The sequence below is a fragment of the Haemorhous mexicanus genome, chromosome 3, assembly GCF_027477595.1.
Source record: "Haemorhous mexicanus isolate bHaeMex1 chromosome 3, bHaeMex1.pri, whole genome shotgun sequence".
In the NCBI taxonomy this organism is placed as follows: domain Eukaryota; kingdom Metazoa; phylum Chordata; class Aves; order Passeriformes; family Fringillidae; genus Haemorhous; species Haemorhous mexicanus.
Genome location: NC_082343.1, coordinates 46,086,646 through 46,096,715, shown reverse-complemented (window position 1 = coordinate 46,096,715; position 10,070 = coordinate 46,086,646).

The window sequence follows — 10,070 nt, the reverse complement described above, 5'->3', positions numbered from 1 at the left end:
GCGAGCCTGAATGGGGCTCTGCGTAATGGCAGCCAATTTTCCTGGTCGGCAGGGAGGCGCAGTGCCAAGGCTGTGTGTGAGAGCCTGCTGCCAGGAGGGTTTCACCTCTTTGCCTCTGCGCCTGAGCCCTGGGGAGGTGGGTTATCTTTCCAATCTTATCCTGCACCCTCAGTCCTTGTGCTTCATGGGGGAGGACATGGATGACTCAGTGACCTTTGCACTTGCAGTGGCACGGGCTGTTCTCCGCTCATCCTGCAGAGACCTGGCAGGCTCTGGGCTGCTTGTTTGCTCCCCGTGAACAGCACTGAATTTACAAATGTGCAAGGGCACAGGGAAGCCATGCAGCTGTGCATGTGGGTGCAGTGTACATACCATACTCCCTGGGGCAGGAGTGATCCACAATGCAGCCCATCTGCTGTGCAGGAATGCTGTATTGCAGTTTAATTCCCTTTCCTCAATGTACTCTTTGAGTGAGGACAGGTGAGAAGAGGAGTGAGTGCCTCCACATCATGTCACCACCCTGCAGGATGGAAACCGGGCAGTTCCAGGGGCTGAGGGGCTGCTGCTCCCCAGGGGACTGCTTTGTTTTCTTCCAGGTGGTCGTAGCAGGGAGAAGTGCTGGTTGGAATCTCTGAGTTTTGCAATGCTGACTAAAATCTCCTGCATGTGACTCTTGTCCCTTCCACCTCAAAGGACTGGTCACGTTTTCCATTCTTGGCTCCATGTGGCTGCTCTGCACATCCCAGGTTATCTCTGCACCAACCAGCTGCCTTTCCTACTGCTGGGTTCACCAGGCCTTCGTCTCTGCTCAGCGCCCATGCCAGGGTCACTAAGGCAGTTAGCTGAGTTTTAAGATACCTCTATTTTCAGAGGACTTTTTATTTGGGAGCCCAGGAGGTAAGAGTTCAGATCTCTCTCCTTCAGCCAGACAGTGGACTTTTAGGGGTAGGAGCACTGCAGAAATCTTGAGTAGCCTGGAACTCCCAGATAGCACAGGAAAAACCTATTATGGGAAAGCTGCTAATAGCAGAAGTAAGCTCTTAGCCACATTTTCCACTGGTGTTACAGACTCTGGAGAATCAGCTTGTTTCGGCCAGGTTTCCAAACTGCTTTTTGGTGTTTATCCAAGGACTTGGGGCCACACATTCTCTTATGGGGGCTTTTCACAGCTGCTTCTCCTTGGAATGATTGCAAGGGGTGCTGAGTTGGGTGGGATGACCTGTTGCTCTCAGATTTATTTCTTTGAAGCATCTCTGTCAAGAAAGACTGTAAGACATAATAATTAAAATACTTTTAGATAACCATAATCTTGTCAAACTTCTTGTTGTGATCTCTGTGAATGTGACATTTGTGAGCTCATTTACCACAGCTTTTGTTCACTTTTTTTTTATTCACTGAAAAAAGAATTTATGTAATTCTAGTTTTTCCTTTTCCCTTCTCCTTTTGCACTTCAATTTACTGTATTTACCGTGCCAATGGTTAGCAGCTGGTGTGGTGCCTCAGGAAGCAGATTCACAGAGGTGGCTGTTTGGTGCTGAGCACTTGCTGTGTCAGGGGGTTTACATCAGACTGCCTCAGCTCTGATTCCCAGGGACTGGATGCTCATTAGAGGTTGGAGTGCAGGAGCTGTGCTCCAGGAGTCCATCTCCTCATTTCCTTTCACTCAAAGGGAATCCAGATAAAAAATGTTCCCTGACATAAATCAAAACAGCAAGTAGGAGAAACATGCTATTTGCCTCATAAACTCACTCATGATGTGAACAAAATCCAGGACATAGAAAGATTTGCCAAAAACCCAAGGTCAAGAGACCAAGGCCAAGACTCATCACTTTACCTTGAGGTCTCACATGATTCAAATGCATGGCAAATGGGTTGGTTCTTTGGCTAGTGATATAGCTGTTTATCTTGGCTGAGCAGCTTTCTTATTCTTTCTTGGATATATCTGCTAATCTATTCTTCTCTCCTCGTACACTTCCCCAACCCTCCCTTTTGCCAAACCCTCACTAAACATATACATATATATCTGTGTGTGCGTAGGCAGTTGTGTCTGCTGCCGGGATTTCCTCCCAAACAATACCTGTTGTGCTGGCCACAGCATTTCTCTTGGTTCCCATGCTCAGAGCAGTTTGAGTTTCCTGCTGGCTCAGCAGCAAGACTTTCAGGGCTTTTTATACTTATTCTTCTTCGGGAGCCAAGCGGAGGAGCGCAGTTTGCCTGTGAATAGTGAGCTGGCTGGGCAGGCAGCAGGAAGCTTGCATACTAAACCGTGTGAACTTTGAGGAGGGGAAGAAGGGGGCTGGGGGCGGCTGGCTGGGCTTCACGAGGTGTTTGTTGCAGGCCTCTGCCTTATAAACTCATCTCAGCACAGGGGTGCTCTTCACCAAAGGAGCAATATCTGTAAAACTGTGGTACAAAGAAGTGAGAGAGATGGAAATGGAATTATAGAGAAAACAGGAGGAGGGATTGGAATGTGGAGAAGTGTGAGGAGGCTTGGGTTTTCATTATTCATATAAAAACTTGTGCATGGGTTTCCCTTTAGTGTTACCACTACAGCTCATGCAGCACTGCAGGGCTCATGGGCCCTCTTGTTCACGCCCTTGCTGCCCCAGCAGTGGCCACACCATTGGTGTAAGGGCAGCTTTTCTATATTGCCCGGACAAAATCAAAAGCACAATAACCAAAAACACACTCCTCTCCTGCCTCCTGTCCCCCACCTCCACTCCCTTCTGTTTCTGTCAGCAAAGATTAATAAATAAGCAGGTTCCCAGTTGCAAGGATGAGGAATCGTGGTTTGGCTATGAAAGAGGGGCTTGAAGAGCAGCACCGTGAAAGAGCAGCACCAGCTTGTCGGTCACAGGTGAAACCATCCCTGAAACAGGGGGAGAGGTGTTTCAGCAAGTGCTGTGGCACCACTGCAGGTGCAAGCATGCAGTGGGCATTCTTGGGAAAAGGTGGGAGGCAAAAGGAAGGAAGGACAGGTTGAGCCCATCTGTCTGCAGACCTGCTACCTGCCTCCTACTCATGTCTGCATAAACAAACGGGGAATAAGCTTTGCCTGTACTTTGAAAATGAGGTGGCAGAGGATTGCACATTCTGCACACATGCTTCATGAGCAAGAGTAGCCTGATGTAGGCTACGGTGCCATGATGGGTATTGATGGGATGGCCCTGTGCAGGGAGAGTGTGTGCGTGTGTGTGTGTGTGTGTGTGTGTGATGTAGAGACGGAAATGCTCAGCAGTAACAGACCGGGAGATGGGCCGAGGCTTTTGTTAGTTCATGCCATAACATGATTGCAAAATGATGCCACCTTCCTGGCCTGATCCAAAATAACAACCCACAGCTTTCCCTCTGTTTGGCAGCATCCTTCACTGAGGGTGCCCATTACTCTAGGCTCTAAATAATCCACACTTACACAGGAAATCCAAAAAGCCCAGGCCCTTGCTCCGCTGCCCAGCTCAGCAGCTCTCTGTGTCTAGCTCCCAATCCAGCACTGAGGAATGCAACACATGTGCTTGACACCTGCTTCCTCGTGGTGCTCCCCAGAATGAGTAGCCTGCCCTGGAGGTTTGTGAGTGCTGGGAAAGTGGGAAGATACAGCTCCAGGTCCCAGAGTGGGCTCCTGGAGAGCCAGTGGAAGGACTGGGGAGAATCACTCATCAAGCTCATTTAGATCCCAGACAGTCTCTGCTTAGGCAGCTTGTGGCAGAACACAGGCACTTCTGAAGGAAACAAGTCTCTTCACCATGGTCCTCTTAGAAAGTACAAAAGCAGTTACAAATTTGGGGAATTTACCATCAAATTCATGCATTTTCTGTTCATCTTGAAAAGATGACTCAGCAGAAGCTCAGTTTAAATTACATGTACTTGATGACTTTGATGTGGACTCTGTTTTTAAGACTATCTAACGTTTCTTTTAAGACCAAGTGTTCAGTTGCTTGTAAAACCCTGAAAACTTTATCTATCTACCACTTAGCTGTTCTGGGTATCTGTCTCAGGCTGAATGCATCTGGGAAACTTCAGCCAAAAATGTTTTTGTTTGCTTACAAGAAAGAGATGAGAGAAACAATATTTTTTCCTTCATATTCAGACATGTTCCTGAAGTGATCTGTTGATGAACTCTAGCAATTTTTGCTTCTACAGGAGAGGCTTGAAATTTGGCAAATATCAGGAATACACCTTTCATTGTTTTTCATGGGGAAAAAAAGAAATCAGCTGAACTAAGAATCCATAGGGAAAAGAAGGCCTCGGATCTCAGCCACTCAACAGAAACTTCTTAAGAGTTAGGATCTGAATTCTCTGAAGACACTTGCTCAGTGGAAACTTGTTCAAGTCTGGCAGCTAAATCAGATGATGATAAGGCAGCCTCCTGCTGCAAGTGCAGCAGCTCTTGGACATTGCTTTTTTTGTGCTGACAGGGTCACTGCAGTGCTGTGCACCAGAGCCTGGAGGTGCTCCCAGATGTGCTCCTTTGCTGATATTGAGGTGAACGTGCAGGAAGGCTGATGCTGACTAGGGCTAGGACCTGGCTGGGGGAGGGAGGGAACCCTACTGCAGTGCAAAGGCTGAGGGCCCCCTGCCCGGAGAGGGGAACTGATGTCAGATGTGGAGGTGAATATGGGAGCAGGACCAAGGCACAAGACAGGCTGGAAGCACCAGGAGGAGCAGAAGAAGTCAGGTTTAGGAGTATTCTCACCAGATCATACCTCCTGCAGAACCTGGGGTACAGCAAACCCAGGGATTTCTGCTGTGCAGTAATTGTTGTCATCAAATACCTGGGGAAGTGGTTGGCACAGGCTGTAAGTCATTTCTGCCTGCTCCCTCAGCAGAGGTTGTTGGGCTATCAGTATTCCCAGTTATTCTGCTTTTCAAGCATGATGGAATTAACCTCTGAGAATAGAGCCAGCCCTGACAGTGAGTCATGCGGTAGCCAGTGTGATGTCACATGATGGGATTCCTGCATTTTTGTTTCAGTTTGCCATGTGTAAATCAAGGAAATGACACAAACCCAACACAGACTGAAAGTAAGGGAAGCTTGTAGGGTCAAGCACTCAGCAGTTAGAAATGATTGATGTAACACTTGCTGACTGAGTCCCATCTGCAGAGAAGCCATGATAGTGTTGCTTTTAGCTACAGGATTAAAATCCATATGTAAATACTTTTTTTTCCCCAACAACAACTCTCTATCTTTTGATGCCCAGGGCAGACAGTTCCCAGGGGAAGGGTCCTTGTCCTGCTTAATTGCAGCTGTGCAGGATGAGAGGATCCCTGCTTCACCTTCAAGGCCACAGCTGACGGCAGCCCTCAGCATTGGTGATGGTAGGCAGCACCTGTGTCCCTGGCCTGCAGCAAGACCAAAACAGATGGGGGCCTCAGATAAATTATCTACCAAACTCAAACAAGCCCCCATGAGGCGCATGTAGATTGAGGGTTTGTATAACTTGTAACTTGACCACAGGTGGGGGAACTTAGGACCCCTGCAAAAGCACATCCCCCTTCCCTGGCTGAGTATCAGTACCAGCCTCTGAAGCCAGACATGCTTGATCTCTTGATTTGAACAGAGCAAGCTAACATATATCTTTCTAATCTCATTCTAGGAGACAGTTGAATTATTTTAGCTAAAAATTACCAGAAGAGTCTGCCTGAGGCAGACATCCAGCATGGTATATTTGAGCTCGAGCAAGGCATCACTAATGGGAAGGGTTAAGCAACTTTAACTCCAGACAGAGCTCACAGGGGGAAATTAGAAACTGGCTCTGTGGATGGCCCCACCAGAAAACATGTAGGGGTGTGTGTGAAATCCTGCTGCTACGCATCCGGTTATCCAATTGCTACGGGCAAGTACTGACCTGTGCTTGTAATGTGGCATTTGCAGGCTCCAGAGGTGGACTTGCTGTTTTGCAGACCTACCAGGTGCTTTTTGCTTTGTTGTTAAATCAAATGCTGGGAAGAAATTGTATTTTAGCGATGGGAAAATGGCTTTGGAAACTTTGGCTTTCTCTTTCCATGTGGGAGGTGCAAGCACAGGGGGACAGGAGCCTGCTGGTGTGCACCACACCGGGCATGTGTGGCAGCTTGCTTTGCAGAAGGGTATTGCCATCGTGGCTGTGAATGGCCCATGGGACTCACTCGGCAACCTCTGCACCTACTGAGGTATTGGCAGGGTTTTGAGAGGGCTGTGAAGGTCACCAGCAGGGGGTTAGCAGCTCAAACTTCCAGTCTGCATTTTCCCTTTCTGCAGGAAGATGTATTTTCCTTTCTTGTTACACCTCATCTGGAGCTCTGTAAACAGCACTCTCTCCTTGATGTTGTTGATACCTTCAAATGATTTTATCTTCCTCTTAGGGATTTACTTATCCAAATTGTACTATTTAGTTATTTAATCTTCCCTTTAGTTATTTGATTGTTGTTCATTGTTGAATTCTTTCCAATATGCCAACATCTCTTTGACACACAAGTGCCTGCAGTTGCTTTATCTGTTTTGAGGACGGCTCAGACTCAACAGCACACTGCAGAGAAAAGCCACCTCTCTTCTGCTCAATGACACAATGTTCTTCACCTCTCTACAGGTCCAAATGACGCCCACTTATTTTATAAACCAGCATTTAGCTTGATACTTCTTTTCCATTTCTTAAGGCCTTTTCAGCAACTGCTATCGATTATTTTTCCAAATGTTTCCTTGCATTGCCTATGTCCCACCAGGACATGTTCCCCTTCCCAGTCCTCCATTTCAGAAACATTTTTTTTGTGAGATCATAACTAGAAACCAAACCTGTCATGCTCCTCCTCATGCTCCTCCTCCTACATCCAAAACAATCCTTTAACAGAAAGTGAAAGGAATGCTTCACAGGTTCATACATCCCCAGCTTGGGAAAAAATTAGTCTCCATTGATAGTCACACTGGGCACTCCCTGGCATCTAGGCAGGCTGACAGTTTGGATATATGGAAAGGGAAGGACATTAAAGTGGTGAGCAAGGCCCTTCTGGAGAAATCCAGCCCTTGGTTATTCTCAGCACTAACACATTCTGCAGAAACTCAGGCAGAGGTTTTAAGAGCTGATTGTTTGGACACGTAAAAGCTTTGGAATGGTATGTGCAGGAGACACTACATTTTTATATTCAATGTGGATTAGAATATGAAAGGACTCAATTTCAACCGAATCTGTAAATGACACCTAAGCCCAACCTGTGAAACATGCACTACCTGAAGAGCATTTACTAGGATGTCTATGCAGTTTTCATCTTTCTTAAGAAACTTTTTTGTCTATTTCTTCCCTGTAGGCATTAGAGGTGGAAATAGGAAGGGGTTTGTACCTAACCTGACAATTAAGGAGAGAGGCAAAGGGCTTTGTCTGTGTGGCTACTCAGTATCATTGCGTCAAACTGGCAGTGAAGTGCAATCTTCTCCAAAGCTATGGGAGCCAAATGTCCCACCCAGTTTGCCTGTGGCACATGAGTTAGCTGATTTCTGCTTTTGTGGTCTGAATCCTTCAAAGCTTTGTCTATATGGATAAACAAAAACTTGCTACAGCCTATGGACAGACCTGGAAACTATTAGGTGCAGAAACATCACAGGACTTCAAGAATGAATGCAGACTTCTTTTTAACTGAAAATCATATATACTTTCAAAGGGTAGAACATGGAAATATATTTGTAATGGCCACTATCAGGAGCTGTTGGCAGTTTCTCTGAACAGAAAAGTCATTTTCCTGGAGATTTCTGGTGCCCCTCAGGCTTCTGTCCATTTCTATGTTCTTACTTGCAGTGTTTAAGCATCATCAAGTTTAAATGCATAAATTTTCTTCGGCTATTCAACCCCAGCCACTTTTGGGAAGGAATTGGCCAGAATCCCTGAACCTAAAATAATCAAATGTCTGTCTTTCCACTGAAAAGGCTGCCATTTATCAGACAAGTAGTGCAAAACTGAATAGGTAGCTCAGTTCAAGCATCATCTGAGAAACCTGTTGTTGCAAAACCAGGCAAGTGGCTTGCATATAAGCAGATGGTACCTTTGCCAATACCCAGTAGTTGCATGGAATGTAAGTATATTTGGGTTCTTAGCATGTGTTACTTTTATTATCAGTCTCTTGGTTTCTACCACTCTTTATAAATACTCCAGCCACAACTTGTAGCCTTTACAGGCTCATCCAAGGAGCATGGCCTTTCAGGCACTTCTTTTGAGAGTATTTATTGTGCTCCAGGAGAGGATTCCTTTGTTTCAGGATTGTTCTGGGCATGAGAAATAAAAACCAAAATGGAGATGGTGGCCAGCACAAAGAACCGACCAAAGTAATTTTAATGAATTTCTTTCCATACCTGCCAATCCACCCTGCCCTGCAGGAAAAAACAACTCTCAGATGAATAAAGCATATGGCACAGAAGATGAAGTACCAATGCCAAGTTTGTCTTTGCCTTAGCAGAACTCACTGCAAAATGCTGAACCTGCAGATCTTCTAAACATGCTTTTCCCACTTCACTGCCTTCTTAGCTGGAATTGTGCAGTCTCACTGTTTAAGTCCTCAGTTGGCAGGGCATTATTGTGGATGCAGAGCTGGGCAGACACACAGTGCTACATTCAAACTGCCTGCTGTGGAGAGCAGTGCATGTTGCTGCAGCAAAGAAAGCCCATCAATGAGGTGGGCTAAATATTTGAGAAGGATCTGAAACCCACACTAACCTGCCCTCTGCATGCACATGGGCTACCCATTTGTGACAGACAAGCCTGCTGCTGTGTGTTTAGATACCCTGTCCCTGGCCTTGGTTTATTGTATTTGAGCTGTGCAGGAGTGAGGCATTCAGTGTAAGTCCTAGCATCATGACTTGCTCTACAGTGAGCAGATAGACAGCAAAGCCCACATTATTTATCCTTAAAGAGGTGTGGAGTGTTGTAAGAGGGTGCCTCTCTCTCTGCATAAGCAGAGAAAACCCTCAATACCAGCTCAGCTTGTGTCCAGCTATTACAGGTCTGTCTGCTCCCAGCTCAGCCCCATCAAGTAAGGCTCTGGGAAGACATGGGGCTGGTGGGTCATGGTGTGGTAAATGTCACCATCAACCTGCTCTGCTCTCTTCTGAAGGATGTAGGATGCTGGTTGAATGTCCAGTTCCTCTCAGCAGTACATCGCTCCTCGGATGGGTGACACTGAAGATGAGTGCCTAAATTAAGAAGTTAGACATCTAAGACTTTTATTGGACCCATGTCTATGGGGTCTGAAGCTGAGCAGACTTATATACAAGGAAAAAAAATCCCCTGCTCAGTTACTTTAATCTTTCAGACAGCTGTGGGCATGTGTGTGTTGTGTACGCTTACGGACACGTTTCTTTATAGGTGCTCTCAGACCCAGGCCATCATTTTACCTGGATAGGTGCCATGGGTGTACACCATGGGTTGGGTGAGGGGTGCTGCTCTTCCAGGACCTCTGGCAGCACTTTGGCTTGGAGATGTTTTTTAAGGTGGGGATGAATTCCCCACCTCCGGACCCATACGTTTTTTACCACTGTGGGTAAACAATGCCTCTCTTTCTAGAAAGTAGGAGATACCTGACATGGTTATGAAATTAATGGAGCAGGGAACTCCTTTGTTTAAATGAATGCTAGGAGAAGCAGTGGTAGGCTTTGATTTTTTACATGGTTAATGTTCCAAATCCTCTTTTCAGTCCTCTCATGGCAACTGTGTACTTTGCAGCTCAAAGTCACATGAATCTCTGCTCAGCAGAAATGTAAATGTTTTGATAAAACTGTTCTTAACAAGTTTAATTCATTTAATCAGCTTGATTAACTGTGGAGCTTTATGGTCTTTAATTGGGAAGGATTTGCCATAAATTAACATTTTCTGTAATTTTATAAAGAATGTGGCTGTGTGCAGGATCCTGCTGCCTTGGCAGTGGCATGGGAGGTGCCTGTCTCTGGCACACAGCCATTCCCCTGCAGCTCTGCTCTTTCAGAGCCTGGAGAGCTTTGGGTGCTGAGCCTGCCCTCAAGGCAAGGAACAAGCTGGGCAAGGGGCACAGTGTAGCTGGAAGTGTCTCAACAGACTCTATTTCTTTTCTCTTGTGTTTGCATCTCCGAGATGATT